Source organism: Sinohyriopsis cumingii, chromosome 5 (assembly GCF_028554795.1).
Source record: "Sinohyriopsis cumingii isolate HCF-2022 chromosome 5, ASM2855479v2, whole genome shotgun sequence".
NCBI lineage: Eukaryota > Metazoa > Mollusca > Bivalvia > Unionida > Unionidae > Sinohyriopsis > Sinohyriopsis cumingii.
This window is the reverse complement of record NC_142965.1, coordinates 154,863,918-154,876,710: the sequence shown is the minus strand read 5'-3', so window position 1 is coordinate 154,876,710 and position 12,793 is coordinate 154,863,918. Positions and strand designations below refer to the sequence as shown.

The following is a 12,793-nucleotide window of genomic DNA, read 5'->3' as shown; positions in this document are numbered from 1 at the left end:
TTACAGTAGCTTGTGCCGAGCCATGCCCCATAGGACACTCTAATGGTTCTAACAAGCCGATTCTTCCACCGTGTACTCTGATAACCTGGGTCACAGAAAAGTTAAAGGAAACGTCAGTGATTTGTTTTGTGATTATTTCAATAGGAAACTTCTTTTATAAACTTTTAAATGACATTATCAGAACATTTAAAAGGCTGCAAATAAGCAAGATTTTCCATTGCCAAGAATATACACATGCAAAACAGTGTGAAACAGCAACAAACATGGCTGGATTAGGCAGTTTCTTACAGATTTATTAAATTTTATGTACAGTACATATCATTCAATGGCAATGATAATTTAGTGTTAGCATTAGTGAATCCACTGACAGCTAATAGAGAAGCTGGATTCCCATTTCCATACAATAATGTCACTGAAAAATAGACTAACGGAGCACATCGTTGCCAGTAATAAGGGGCCGTCCATTTAACATGTACACATGGAGTGGGACGGGGGTAATCCAAATGCATACGTTTGCGTATGTTTTTTGTTTTTTTACTGATAATGTACATACGCATAGGAAACGGGGTTGGGTGAAACCTCAATAATTTGTCTAATACGTAACCTGTTCAACTGTTCAGTCAGCATTTGAATTTTAGTGGACACTAGACAAACTGTTTAATGTTATGCAGTGTATATTTTCTTTGATGCCAGACATTCAACGTTGGTGGACAATGTTTTATTAAACACATTAATATTATTAATCCTTTATGGTTTCTATGTGGATTAAATATAGGCCATTCTATAGAATTAGGGGAGGGGGCATCAAGGTGGATTAAATATAGGCCGTTCTGTAGAATTAGGGGAGGGGGCATCAAGCGTACATACGTGGGGGGGGGGCACTTAAAAAGTATGCATGCGTACGGGGCGGGGCAAGCTTTGCCATATTTTCTCGTACGTACTAAATGGATGTCCCCTAAGCCGAAGGACACAATTCAATAAGTAGCCGAATTGTATTGCCTTTCGTGCGAACATTAGGCATGGTAGAAAATGACGTAGTTTATGTAATTCTCCAAATTTTCTGGAAAATGACTTGAGAGTTTATTAGGCCAAAAGGACTGTGCATCAGTGTTTATTTTTTTTACAGATATGTGGTAATGTATTTGTTTTACAATTTTATAGTGGGGTTTGAGAAGTTTGTGAATAAAGGGGTTGCATCATATGTTTATGGTACATAGCATACATCTTAGGGCAAAAGTTTTATTTCCTTTTTATATCTGTAAACTGCGTATTCTGGGGAGAGAAACATTTCACCTTTTTATGGATTACTTTATTAAACATCAACTACGATCAGTATGCATGTTATTAACTTGACAGCTGTTAAAGTTTAATGGGTAGTATGGTTATACAAGACCTTAATTCTGAATTGTTTCATTTTATGAACAGTGAAATGAACCTTAATATGTTCAAATACAAGTAGCCTGTTGGGTCAAAATAAGATTAAAAACTCACTTGAGAAAATAAGTTGAAGATGTTTTAAAATTTAAAAAATACAACAAAGCAACAGCAAGTGCAAAATAGAAATTATGTCTATTTGACAATAATGGAGATGCTTGACATTCAACATTTACACAAAATATTTAAGTCCAAATTGCTCATGTGATAACTCACATGAGAAAATCCAACTTTGAATAAATTTGAAATAAGTGTTTAATCACAATCAAAGTCCAAGTTTCTTACGTGATAACTCACGTGAGAAATACGTGAGAAATTAGAACTCTGCCTTATTTTCAAACATGGCTGTATGTAATGGAAAAGAATGTTTTCTAAGTTCTACTTTCTCATGAAAAAATTTAGATTCTCACGTGAGCAAAATCTGCACACATGAGAATCAGGTTAGTTTTTCCTTGGCTCACAAGATCTAACAAACTGCACACATGAGCCTGCAAAATCTACCCAATTTGCATACATTTCTAACAAGGTTCTCATGTGCAGCTTAAGAGCAGCTCATGTGAATTGGTGAGATTTTTCTGTACAGGCCCAGCCAAATAATGCTGAACATGGCAACAAAACCTGAGTAAATTTCCATTTATTTATAGCACAATGACATTCAGTACACACAATTTATAGACACTGGTGACTTCTTTAAATAAGGAAGTGACTATGATCCACTTCACACATGAAGAGGAGGTGGGGTAGGTACCCCAAGATCACATCTGCCAGCTTCTTGTGGTATTTTAAAAGAAAAATACAAAACCAAAGAAATTAGTGAAACAAAATTGTTGAGGGTAATATCCGCTCTAACAATGGTATCAATGATAAAACTCTGGGATTGCAGCTTAAATAACAGGTTCACAAAATTCACAAATAAAAAAATGAAAACAAAAGTTAATGCGAAAAAAACAAAAGGACTGTGAAAAATATCAATTGCAATAAAAAATGGATATGATTTAAGGAAATGATTGCAAATGCACTTGAAACTGAAAATCGTTCAGCAAAATAAGTACAGGAAAAGAAGGACAACATTTTAAAATGATGTGACTAACTAGTGACAGGAAAAGTTAATCAACATGACAACACTTTAAAATGATGTGACTAACTAGTGACAGGAAAAGTTAATCAACATGACAACACTTTAAAATGATGTGACTAACTAGTGACAGGAAAAGTTAATCAACATGACAACACTTTAAAATGATGTGACTAACTAGTGACAGGAAAAGTTAATCAACATGACAACACTTTAAAATGATGTGACTAACTAGTGACAGGAAAAGTTAATCAACAGGACAACATTTTAAAATGATGTGACTAACTAGTGACAGGAAAAGTTAATCAACAGGACAACATTTTAAAATGATGTGACTAACTAGTGACAGGAAAAGTTAATCAACAGGACAACACTTTAAAATGATGTGACTAACTAGTGACAGGAAAAGTTAATCAACAGGACAACATTTTAAAATGATGTGACTAACTAGTGACAGGAAAAGTTAATCAACAGGACAACATTTTAAAATGATGTGACTAACTAGTGACAGGAAAAGTTAATCAACAGGACAACATTTTAAAATGATGTGACTAACTAGTGACAGGAAAAGTTAATCAACAGGACAACATTTTAAAATGATGTGACTAACTAGTGACAGGAAAAGTTAATCAACAGGACAACATTTTAAAATGATGTGACTAACTAGTGACAGGAAAAGTTAATCAACAGGACAACATTTTAAAATGATGTGATTAACTAGTGACAGGAAAAGTTAATCAACAGGACAACACTTTAAAATGATGTGACTAACTAGTGACAGGAAAAGTTAATCAACAGGACAACATTTTAAAATGATGTGACTAACTAGTGACAGGAAAAGTTAATCAACAGGACAACATTTTAAAATGATGTGACTAACTAGTGACAGGAAAAGTTAATCAACAGGACAACATTTTAAAATGATGTGACTAACTAGTGACAGGAAAAGTTAATCAACAGGACAACATTTTAAAATGATGTGACTAACTAGTGACAGGAAAAGTTAATCAACAGGACAACATTTTAAAATGATGTGACTAACTAGTGACAGGAAAAGTTAATCAACAGGACAACATTTTAAAATGATGTGACTAACTAGTGACAGGAAAAGTTAATCAACAGGACAACATTTTAAAATGATGTGACTAACTAGTGACAGGAAAAGTTAATCAACAGGACAACACTTTAAAATGATGTGACTAACTAGTGACAGGAAAAGTTAATCAACAGGACAACATTTTAAAATGATGTGACTAACTAGTGACAGGAAAAGTTAATCAACATGACAACACTTTAAAATGATGTGACTAACTAGTGACAGGAAAAGTTAATCAACAGGACAACACTTTAAAATGATGTGACTAACTAGTGACAGGAAAAGTTAATCAACAGGACAACATTTTAAAATGATGTGACTAACTAGTGACAGGAAAAGTTAATCAACAGGACAACATTTTAAAATGATGTGACTAACTAGTGACAGGAAAAGTTAATCAACATGACAACATTTTAAAATGATGTGACTAACTAGTGACAGGAAAAGTTAATCAACATGACAACATTTTAAAATGATGTGACTAACTAGTGACAGGAAAAGTTAATCAACAGGACAACATTTTAAAATGATGTGACTAACTAGTGACAGGAAAAGTTAATCAACAGGACAACATTTTAAAATGATGTGACTAACTAGTGACAGGAAAAGTTAATCAACAGGACAACATTTTAAAATGATGTGACTAACTAGTGACAGGAAAAGTTAATCAACAGGACAACACTTTAAAATGATGTGACTAACTAGTGACAGGAAAAGTTAATCAACAGGACAACATTTTAAAATGATGTGACTAACTAGTGACAGGAAAAGTTAATCAACAGGACAACATTTTAAAATGATGTGACTAACTAGTGACAGGAAAAGTTAATCAACATGACAACATTTTAAAATGATGTGACTAACTAGTGACAGGAAAAGTTAATCAACATGACAAGTTGTACATATAAATCATGTTTTTCATGTAATGTACCTAGACATGGCAGGAATGGCCTTATCTCTTTCTGTAGTGAAGCTTAAAGCAAGTTATGATGTATACCAATATAAATATTATTATTTTTAAGGATAGGAATGTTCCTGAATACCTAATCCAGAATACAGAATGCCTAATCAAGAATCTTTTCCAAATTTGAATTCGTATGGAGTCCTTACTTACAAACAGAGCAATTAGTACCATTATTATTAAGTTTTGCACTAGGAAGCATGGCCTGCATCATGATTTCATCTTTATCTTACACTACAGCAATAGTATAATGGAAAGGGAAGTAACTCTATGTATTTCCACTGATAACATTGAAGCATGTTCCAGAATCATTTGATTTCAAAATCTTGGATCTATTTGTCAAACATTTGTGCAAGATAAGATTCATAAGAATATTATAACACTAAACCTTTGAGAGAAATAAATTTTATATTAATTTTTAAAAGTCAGCCTTACCTGATTTTCAAAAGTCTGCCTGAGTGTGTTTCCAGGGGTAGGTTCCAATTCATCACTGTGGGCCTTCTCAATGACATCAATCACATCAAGCTGGAAAATGTTATACATATTTGTTGTCTTTAATCAGGTAAAATGTCCATATGAACATTAAGTCATCACTTTCCAAATGTATACATTTTCATGGATATGTAAAATATGTCATTTTTGGCTGGAATGTAATTCCTGGATGGGGGATGGAGTTCACAATACTCCTTGCATGGCACTGATAATTGTTCTTGTGATAATGAAATGGTCTATTTGTGGATTGAGGAAAGGATTCAATTGCTTTGAGAAAGATCATTGTTCATTAGGTCTTGATATTCATAGTTTGTTACAAGCAAAAGTTCAACAAAAAGTAACAAAACAAGAATTCTGTCTATTAAGGATACATTCTTGCTTATATTGTGTGTGTGTGTGTGTGAACATATTATTATTAACTTGTATCTTATAGAAGTCTTCACATTCAGAAGCAACTATATCTCAATTTTCATGAATGTTGGTCAAAGATTTTGAAGATATTGAGGATGTAATGAACCGAATGCAACAAATTCAAAAGTCACTTACCAATTTTCATGATTGTAGGTAAAAATATTAAATCATTCAAGTGTGAAAATTGGGTCACACTGACCTAATTTTGTATCGCTGAGTTACTTTTTTTTAAAAAGTCACTCAAAGAAACAAATTGGGAAACGCCAACCAAGTTTTGGTATAAGTGATCTCGATACAAATAGTCAACATGTACAAATTTTCATGAGTGTAGGTAAAATAAGATGCATGGTGTAACAAGCAAACAGAAGAAAATATGAAAGCCACTTAAGTGTGCAAATGAAGCCATTGTGAACCAATTATCATAAGAGTATGTGAAATAGGGTAACATATATAGAGGGTGTAACTAACAAAAATACGAATAAGTGAAGGGCTACATTTTCTTCCAACTACATCGGTGAGAGGGACAGAACAATCACAGTAGTTTGTATAGGTGAATCAGTGGTATAGAACCAGTAATGTATGACAGATATTACAAAATACTTTATATTCAACCGAGCACCCTAGAAGGTTGGTTTATTCAGCATTAGTATTAAAACTGTGTTATCAATCTCAAAAGAAATCAAAATGTTTGGCATACCTTTGCCTTTTTAATTTTCTCCTGGATATCAATGTAGGTCTGTGGATCAACAATAGTGTCTCCAATACCTATGCTAGATCCCTCCAAGAGCAGCCAGTTGTTGACCACTGTCTGAATGTTACCATACAGTTCTCCAGCCACCTCATAACCCATTTCCATGTACACGACATGTGCAAGGGAACCTGTGGATGTACCTAGAGTCTTCTTACACAGAATGCCAGACAACAGCACACCATCTTCAATGAGCACCTTGAAAATAAGATCACATATTGGCATTAGTTTCAAAGAATCTAAGCAATCAATCACATCTGTGTCAAATATCTTAAGGAAAGATTACGTGTGACATAAACTTGGCAGAAATTTGTAATGTCCTCAGAACAACAAGAGCAATGACACTGCAAAATATTTTGAAAATCTGCAACTGCAATTACTTTTCTTTTAAAGCTTTAAAATAATTAATACAGATTTAAAATATGCAATTATGATTTCATCTTTCCCCGTGTCACTTTGCATTGTTAAAGTACCTAAATAAACAAGGCTGAAAATATCCTCAGAGTTTAATTTTAAAAATTAAACAATTCCAAGTTGAAGTTTGATGGTAATTTCATATACAAGATGTGAGACTGGTCAATCTATAGAGTGGTCACAGGATACAAGATGTGAGACTGGTCAGTATATAGAGTGGTCACAGGATACAAGATGTGAGACCGGTCAGTATATAGAGTGGTCACAGGATACAAGATGTGAGACTGGTGATCCATGCACATCTAGGATCCACCAGTGAACAAATTTGCATCCTTTGTCACTATGCATTAAGTACAGTCCTCCTCTGCGTCATGGGCTCTGTAGTACAGGGGCATGTATTGGAAACCTTATTTCTAAATAACCTAGCAAAATCCTGAATGGGAAAGGAAATTTCCTGCAGCAACTGCTGGCAGTCAGATACCAAGCTGTTGGCCTTTTCTTGTGTAAGACACGCACTCATTTCAACAGAATTAAGAATGAAGCCCACAATCACAACAACTTGAATAATGAATGCCAATTTATGCACTAAATGCAGTGTTTGCCAAAGTACATTCCTCAATGTACACTACATTACATGTACATCAGCCAACTTTGTACAGGAATACAAAAATAGACTTCAATGACTTTGTAAACGCATGAAGTGCAAAGGACAACCAATCTTGGAAGTCGAATGAATTCATCAATTTTATCTCGGCATAATCTTAAGTGAAGTCTGCAAGCATGAATGGGAATATATATATATATATATATATATATATATATATATATATATATATATATATATATATATATATATGCATTTTTAATTAATGGAGGCAAACCATCAGTCTATTTTACCTTCTTCATTAGATTGATGGCAGAAAGTAAAATTTCCATCTGAAAGTAACATTTTTATGCATTTTTTTCAAGTGTTAGGAGTTCAGTATAATCTATGTACCAGCTGTATTGGGTCTTAGAAATATGCCAAATGAAATATTTGTGTTGTCAAGTTGGAACATGGGTTGACAACTGTTTTCAAAATCAACTTCAAGCACTTCTTCAGTGTCACTGAAGTTATTTTGAAAGTGAAATGCTTACATTTGAAACTAGTCATATTTAATTGTAAATTCCAGTAAAGGTTTTAAAATCCTAGTGCCAGAGGTTACTCTTCTTTTCTTTTTTCTGTCTGGATATATGACACTGCTTTGCCAGCAATGAAATTGGTATGAAATTTAATGGGACTGGAGTGACAATGGAATTAGTTATAAAGGTATCCATACAAGTATGGAATTAGTTATAAAGGTATCCATACAAGTACTTACAGGAATTAGTTATTGTAACAAGATAACCGGGTGGGATATTTTGGATTGACAACAGAACATGTTTTGACGACACAGATATATATGGTTTAATGTGGTGATTTATATGAGCAGTAGATTATAAAGACGTATGCGTATTTATAATCCAAATATTGGATTTATTTAACATAAAATGCACAGATTCAAAGATGGAAAAAAAAAATACGAATAAATTAGTTCAGTAACACACAAAAAACACAGGATAAATGATTTCACAAATGATTCAGTAATGGAAAGATGAATATAGTTCACTCAAATAGTAAACGATGTAATCTTTTTACTCATAGTAAAAATGTATTCGCTCAGGTAGCAAAATTATGTTGCTAAACACAAGAACGGATATACCATCTATCTTTCCAGTCCTGAATGATACACTGGGTCTTACTAACCCAAAATTAGCCTACAGCTAATAAAATACACGTATGGAGATACACTCCGTTACCCATGCACCATATCTGCTCCACAGCTCCTACGAATCAATTTCACAACTGCTACAGACTCCGGACCCTCGGAATACTATGATCACTTGGAACATTAGACCCTCCGGACACCCTGGTCCTTTGACGGCTCTACAGCTGGGTCACCTTAGTCACTCTTGACATTAGACACTCCGGCACCTTAAACGCTCCGGACATACGGACGTTTCTACACTCAGACAACACCGGACACCCTGGATATTCCTACCCTCAGACCACACTGGACACCCCGGATATTCCTACCTTCAAACAACACCGGGCATCCCGGATATTCCTACCCTCAGACAACACCAGGCACCCCGGATATTCCTACCCTCAGACAGCCCTACAGATGGAGTTGTGTGAATCCTTTAGGCAGGCCGCTTGCTGACAAAACCATTAGTATTGTAAAGACCCTTTACATACAGTAAAGTATTTATACGTTTAGACTTTTCGTTTTGCCGTATCGAAAGCACCTTGCATGTGTGGCACAGGACGAATCGTACTCATGATTTCAAAATACAATAGACCATATACATAATCACCCTCGGGTATCGCTGTACAGCGAACAAATGAAACCCGAGTACATGTATTTAATGAATAACATTTACACCATTCCGTGACAATACCTCCCCCCTAAAAAAAAGTGGTATCACTTTTAGAACAATCATGGAATGTGAACAATGAATCATTATTAAAACTTCCAATTTGCAGACTGAACGAAATGATCTGCTAATTACACCCTACTTAAAAAATCAGCTCTCACATTTTCTGACCCTCGAATTGCCTCAATTTGGAAACTGTATGGCTGCAAAGACAGCGCCCAACGTATCAATCTTGCATTGGTGACCTTTGCTTTATTCAAGTATAAAAGCGGCTGATGGTCCGTTTGCAAGGTAAACTCCCTCCCAAAAAGATACATATGGAATTTTCCTATTCCCCATACTAAGCCTAGGCACTCCTTTTCAATCACAGAGTACTTTTTCTCTCTAGGGAGCAATTTCCTACTTGCATAAGCAATGGGCAATTTCATCCCCCCTTGCTCCTGTAGCAAAACAGCCCCAAGATCCATATTGGATGCATCAGTCCTCAGTACAAAAGGTTTATCTATTTCCGGCAACTTTAAAATTGGTGCACTTACCAGTTTGTGTTTTAGAGCGTTAAACGCTTTTTTGTTCAGTTGCCCCTTCCTAGTCAAATCCGTTAATGGGCTGGCAATAGCCGAAAAGTTGGGGACGAATTTCCTGTAAAACCCGATTAGACCTAGGAAAGAGCTTACGTGTTTTTTTGTCTCTGGTCTAGGGGCATCCCTGATTGCTCCTATTTTATCTGGATGAGGTTGCAACCGGCCTAGTCCACTTACCAGATGTCCCAAACATTCCAGACTGGAATACCCTATGCTACACTTAGTAGGCCTAACTGAAAGATTTGCAATGTGAAGTCTACAGAACAGATCCCGTAATACCTTAACATGTTCATCCCATGTATGCATGTAAACAAAGATGTCATCTATAAAGCTGTCGACGTTTTTCATCCCGTTTAACAGTTTGCGCATGAGACGAACGCACAACGCACCGGCGTTGACTAAACCGAAAGGCATAACTTTAAATTGAAAAAGTCCTTTGGGAGTCGCGAATGCCGTTAACTCGTGGGCATTATCGGCGATGGGTATCTGCCAATATCCCTTGCTTAGATCTAATTTGGAAATGTATTTATGCCCTGCCAATTTTGAAAATACACTTTCCATATCTGGCATTGGTTCTGCGTCAAATATGGTGATCTTGTTTAATTGCCGAAAGTCGATGTACAACCGGTTGGTCCCGTCTTTCTTTCTGACTAACACCACGGGGGACGAGTATGGGGAATTTGAAGGTTCGATCACTCCCTGGTCTAACATTTTCATCACTTCTTCGCTGATTGTCTCCCGTGCATTAAAGGGTATCGGATATCCTTTAATCCTGATAGGCTCAGTGGTATTCAATTTGATCTTGTGTCGAATTAGACCTGTATGGCCTGGTCTGTCCGTGAACACATCTGGGTATTTGGACAAAACGTCCATAATCTGTGTACGTTGACCCTCCGATAAATCAGGGCATACATTTATCTGGTCAATACTTTCTTTGCCTACGTCCATGGGGTATTCAAGGGGCATTTCTGTTCTGGAGACGAATTCCGCATCATCACCAGACCTATCCTCTATCACCGCTACACATACTACATTCAAAATCCCTTTATCAATCGTTTGTCCAGGTCTTGCTACGTAGAGTTTAAGCATATTGGCATGAAATGTCTTGAACTTCCCCTCCACATCAATGATATAATCCATTTCGCCTTTCACCTGTCTGACTTCATATGGCCCTTTCCATTCTACTAGCAGCTTGTTGTTATTCGTTGGGAGAAGCACCAACACTTGATCGCCTAAGTCAAACTTTTTACTCCGAGTTCCTCAGTTGTAGTACTTGGCGTACCTACGACTAGATTTCGTGAGTTCGTCTTGCGCCATTCGACAAGTACTTTCTAATCTTTCGCGCAAATCAACTATGTAATGGTGTGTGGTCTTAACTTCTTCATCCGCGACCTCGTCTGACCACAGTTAGCGAAGTATGCGCATAGGACCACGAACTGTCCTACCGTACAATAGTTCAAACGGGGAGAAACCCAAGCTTTCCTGAGGAACCTCACAATATGCGAACAGAAGGGCGTTCAGATATCTATCCCAATCCTTCGGTCTTTCCGCACACATCCTCCACAACATTTGCTTCAATGTCCCATTGAATTTCTCGACCAATCCATTGCACATAGGATGGTAAGGTGTTGTGCGTAACTGTTTAAGGGACAACAACCTACTAATTTCTGCCATGAGATCTGAGGTGAATTGCGCTCCACAATCCGTAAGAACCTCTTCGGGTACTCCGACCCTGCTGAACATGTCTATGAGCGCTTTGGCTACACGTTCGGTTTCAATTGATGGCAAAGCTATGGCTTCTGGATATCTGGTAGCGTAATCTACCAGTGTCAAGATGTATCAGTTTTTCCGATCTGTATGTGGAAATATTGGTCCTACAATGTCGATGGCTACTCTTTTGAACGGAGTATCTATCAAGGGCATCTGACCTAACGGTACTCTAGTTACCCTGCCCTTAGAGATCGTCTTCTGGCAAACGTCGCACGAGCGACAAAACCTCGCTATGTCGCTAAAGACGCCAGGCCAATAAAATTCTCCTCATACCCTATCCGTTGTTTTCTTTATGCCTAAATGACCTGCCATACTTGACTCATGCGCGACCTTTAGTATATGTGACCTGAATTTCTGGGGAACCACTAGTTGCAAGAACTTCCTATCCGATGTAGAGTATTCCCTGTACATTAAACCCTTTCTGAGTAAGGAATTTAGAGAAACCCCCGTTCTTATACTTTCTCACGGTACCCATTAATGCTTTCTCAGAAGTTGCACGTAAAGACGCGTCACGTTTTTGCTCATTTTGAAATTCTTCGCGGGATATATCAGTAATGTTTTCCGGTACTTTTAACTTACGCAAAGGTTTATTTTCCTCCTTTACCTGAGCCCTAGTTTGCACTGCTTGGATGATAGGGAATCGGAAATCTGCTATGGTTGGGAGTCTAGAACCCGGTACAATCGTAAGTTCATAGATCGGGTTGGCTATGCATAAAGCTTCCACAGTCCCGGTCAAAAAAGGTGTTTCTATCATTATCCTTGCAACAGGAACGTGGTCGATTGTCTGGTCAAGCAACATGCAAGGTGATTTAAACCCAAGCAATTGATCATCGCGGACTAGGCTCCGTTTCACGACTACAGTAGTGCATCCTGTGTCTCATAGAACGGTGACTTCTTGTCCGTTGACAGTGCCGTTTGCGGTTGGCACCCGTGCCTCTGGAAAAATACACGTGCCGATTGATTGGATCACATCGCGACTAGTCTCTGAACGCACCACCGGTTCACGCACCGCTTCTTGCTTAACTTGCTGGGAAACATTGAGTTTTCCATTTACTGATCTTCTGCCTCTAATGGCTACCGCGACTTTCTGGACTGGTCCCTTCTGCTTAGGACAATAGTGGGAGATATGACCAACTTCCTTGCAAATGAAACATTGCGTGTCACTCTGCTTCCCCTGGTTACTCCTACCAGATTTATCAGGTTCCCTGGGTTTTCTGTCTTTGACCTGATTCCCACCTTTGACATCTCGCGTGATGACATTCTGTGAACCTCCCCGAGCTTCGCGAACAAATCCGCCTGTGTGGCCATTTCATGTATATTTGTGAAGGACCTTTCCTTCAAGAATAAATATAAC

At 37.1% G+C, this 12,793-nt stretch overlaps 1 pseudogene across 1 annotated transcript in view; it reads right to left on the bottom strand.

The window, feature by feature from the left end:
* The window catches only part of LOC149800501 (DNA-directed RNA polymerase II subunit RPB1-like), a 271,243-nt pseudogene that overhangs the window by 165,401 nt on the left and 93,049 nt on the right, over positions 1–12,793 (bottom strand). Inside the window, exons 11-12 of the transcript XR_016421394.1 lie at positions 6,167–6,415; positions 5,002–5,091 (exon numbers count right to left, since the gene is read on the bottom strand). The product of XR_016421394.1 is annotated as a DNA-directed RNA polymerase II subunit RPB1-like (transcript). The remainder of the gene's footprint in view (positions 1–5,001; positions 5,092–6,166; positions 6,416–12,793) is intronic.